Genomic DNA, 4037 nt, shown 5'->3' on the forward strand with positions numbered 1-4037 from the left:
TGAAGCAGCAATTAATGCAATGAAAAATGGAAAAGCACCTGGACCAGATGGATATACAGCTAAAATTTTTAAAACCTTCAAAGAGGAGTTAATTCCGAAACTTCAGAAATTGATGAACATGATAAGAATAAAAGGGAAAATACCAAATACATGGAAGGAAGCTGTTATTTCATTGATTCCAAAGGAAGATAGAGATGTCACGAATGTAAAAAATTATAGACCATTCTCACTATTAAATAATGACTATAAAATATATACACGAATCTTGGCGGAACGGCTTAAACAATATTTGATAAATTTTATAAAGGAAGATCAAGTGGGGTTTCTCCCCAAAAGGCAAATAAGAGATAATATTAGAACTGTTGTAAATATTGTAGAATAATATGAAAGACATCCAGAAAAGGAAGTAGCATTATTCTTTGCGGATGCAGAGACAGCATTTGATAATTTAAATTGGGACTTTATGTTTGCAGTAATGGAGAAAATGGAGTTGGGGGAAAACTTTATAAGGATGATAAAAGCAATATATACTAAAAAATATTTTGGTGTGGAGATAACAATGAAGAATATTGACTTGTTTAAAAACAATTATGAGAAGCTATGGCGTAAAATGGATGAAGATATGATAAAATGGAATAAACTTAATTTGTCATTGCTTGGCAGAATAGCTGCAATTAAGATGAATATTTTGCCAAGAATAATGTATCTGTTTCAAACTATTCCGATTGTGAAAGACAGTAAAAAATGTAATAAATGGCAAAGGAAAATTTCAGAGTTTGTGTGGGCTGGGAAGAAACCAAGGATTAAAATGAAAAATTTAACAGATGCAAAAGAAAGAGGAGGATTCCAATTACCAGATTTAAAATTATATCATGAAGCAGTTTGTCTAGTGTGGATAAAAGAATGGGTGATGCTGTTAAACAAAAAACGTTTAGCGTTGGAAGGTCATGGAAATAAATTTGGCTGGCACGCTTATATGTACTATGGGGAAAAAAAGATGGATGGTTTTTTCTCTCACCATTATATAAGAAATAATTTGCTAAATACTTGGATGAAATATAAGAAGTATGGGGATGAGAGAAAACCGTTATGGATAGTGCCAGCAGAAGTAATAAAAATAACAGCTGAGACAGGTGAAGAAAAGTGGTTGTCATACAATCAACTATTAAAAATACAAAGTGGCAAAATAGAATTGAAAACTGCTGAAGAGCTGAATAATAAATATGATTGGTTCCAAATGCAACAAATAAAGAGCTTGGTGGAAAATGATATTAAAACTGAAGGAATAAGAAAAGAGCAAACAGAAATGGAAAAAGTTCTGCTTGGAGACAATGAAAAATTAATTTCAAAATTATATAAATTACTCTTAAAATGGTCCACGGAAGATGAAGTAGTGAAATCTCAAATGATTAAGTGGGCAATTAATGTAAATTAAAAAATACAGATGGAAACTTGGGAATATTTGTGGAAGAATTCTATGAAGCTTTCGACGTGTCATAGTATTAAAGATAACTGTTTTAAAATGATGTACAGATGGTATATGACTCCTAAAAAGTTGGCAAAGATGAATAAGAAGAAGCCAGATAGATGTTGGAAATGTAAAAAACATGAAGGTTCTTTCTACCATATGTGGTGGACTTGTGAAAGAGCAAAAAAGTATTGGCAGATGATTCAACAATAAATTTCTAGGATCTTGGGATACGAATTTAGGAAAGTTGCAGAGACTTTTCTGTTGGGATTACAAATGGAAAAATTTCCAAAAGAAGATAGAACTTAAATCTGGAACTTGCTTCCAGCTGCTAGGACACTGTATGCGCAGTTGTGGAAGCAAGAAAAAATACCAGAGAAATGGGATTGGATTGTAAAAGTTATGACATGGAGTGAAATGGACAAATTAACAAGCATTTTAAGAGACTATGACTTAGAAGTTTTTAAAATGGAGTGGAAAAAGTTTAGAAGATATGTAGAAAAAGAGTGGAAAATAAAAGGACACTGGACAATTTTTGATAATGATTAAGTCTTAGAAGGAAGAAGAATATTAATCTTTGTTTTTATAAGTTAAGGGTACCTTTAAATATTAGTATTTTAAGGCTGATTTGTTTTCAGTTCCCTTCCTAATAATTCCCAGCATGGCACTGGCCTTTTTTATTGCAATTGCACATTGTCTTGACATTTTCAATGAGTTATCTACCACGACCCCAAGATCTCTCTCTTGGTCAGTCTCCGCCAGTTCACACCCCATCAACTTGTATTTATACCTAGGATTTTTGGCCCCAAGATGCATTACTTTGCACTTGAACACATTGAACCTCATCTGCCACGTTGACGCCCACTCACCCAGCCTCAACAGATCCCTTTGGAGTGCCTCACAATTCTCCCTGGTTCTCACCACCCTGAACAATTTAGTGTCATCTGCAAACTTAGCCACTTCACTGTTTACTCCCAACTCCAAATCATTAATGAACAAGATAAAGAGCATGGGGCCTAATACTGAGCCCTGCGGCACCCCACTGCTGACCATCTCCCACTGCGAAAAGTGCTCATTTATACTCACTCTCCTATTAATAAGCTAGTTTTTGATCCACAAGAGTTGTCCTTTTACGCCATGACCCTCGAGCTTACTAAGGAGCCTTTGATGAGGAACTTTATCAAAAGCTTTCCAGAAGTCAAAGTAAACAACATCTATTGGGTCCCCTTTGTCCACATGTTTGTTCACCCGCTCTAAGAACTCTAACAGGTTTGTGAGACAAGAACTTCCCTTATAGAACCCTTGCTGAGTTATGAACATATGAACATATGAAGCTGCCTTATACTGAATCAGACCCTTGGTCCATCAAAGTCAGTATTGTCTTCTCAGACTGGCAGTGGCTCTCCAGGGTCTCAAGCTGAGGTTTTTCACACCTATTTGCCCGGACCCTTTTTTGGAGATGCCGGGGATTGAACCTGGGACCTTCTGCTTCACAAGCAGATGCTCTACCACTGAGCCACCGTCCCTCTCCCTTGATGAACTTGTGTTCATCAATGTGACTACTCATTTTGTCTTTGATAATGGTTTCTACCAACTTTCCCGGTATTGAAGTCAGACTGACTGGCCTGTAATTTCCCAGATCTCCTCTGGAACCCTTTTTAAAGATGGGGATGACATTTGCTACCTTCCAGTCCTCAGGAACGGAGGCAGATTTCAATGAAAGATTACATATTTTTGTCAGGAGATCCACAAGTTCACCTTTGAGTTCTTTCAGAACTCTTGGATGTATGCCATCCGGACCTGGTGACTTATTAGTTTTTAATTTGTCTATCAGTTGTAGGACCTCTTCTCTCGTCATCTCAATCTGACTCAGGTCCTTCAACACCCCTTCCAAAATTAGCGGTTCTGGAGTGGGCAAACACTTCTCATCTTCCACAGTGAAGATGGAGGCTGTCAAGCATGCCATTTCTATATGCTGTTTCTAATGGTGTTCAGCAGGCAGGTCAGATACAAAGCAGGACACTCTCCATGCTCTTTTCCCCCGCTCCTCCCTGCTTTCTCCTTCTAACCAAAGGGTGCATAATAAATCCATCTGGACCCAGGATGTTTAGAGTAACCTTGTGCTAACAGTGTAGAGTGCCTCTCCCCCATATTCACACAGCTGGGTCTTATCGGTTCCCAGAGAATGTGTGAGGAAGGGAGATGTTTTTATTAGCTGACATTCCTTAGTCATAAAGAGATACTAGTGAGTAGCCTTTGAACCCTCAACTCAATTTGCATCTTTATGTTGTCCTTTTGAAGTTATCTGTAACTTTTCCCTTTGAAGCATGCCTATAAGTTACTATGCAATGATATGTATATCATTACTTCAAAGGAGTCCGCCCTTGGGCAAGTTTTAACAATAAAGCAACTTTTGATTCAAGAACAAAAGCTTGGTTATTGAGAAATATCGATGTTTGACAGAGGCAAAAAAATGCATTCAGCTTCTCAGCCCTATCCTCCAGTACTCCTTTTACCCATTGGTCATCCTAGGGCCCCACTGCCTCTCTGGCTGGTTTCCTGCTTCTAA

General features: G+C 37.5%; 1 non-coding gene across 1 annotated transcript; it reads right to left on the reverse strand.

The window, feature by feature from the left end:
* Positions 1 to 2922: 2922 nt before the first annotated feature.
* On the reverse strand, positions 2923 to 2989 carry TRNAH-GUG (transfer RNA histidin (anticodon GUG)). The gene has a single exon. It is a non-coding gene; the product is annotated as a tRNA-His (tRNA).
* Positions 2990 to 4037: the final 1048 nt, after the last annotated feature.

Source organism: Heteronotia binoei, chromosome 16 (genome assembly GCF_032191835.1).
Source record: "Heteronotia binoei isolate CCM8104 ecotype False Entrance Well chromosome 16, APGP_CSIRO_Hbin_v1, whole genome shotgun sequence".
NCBI classification, from domain to species: Eukaryota; Metazoa; Chordata; class Lepidosauria; order Squamata; family Gekkonidae; genus Heteronotia; species Heteronotia binoei.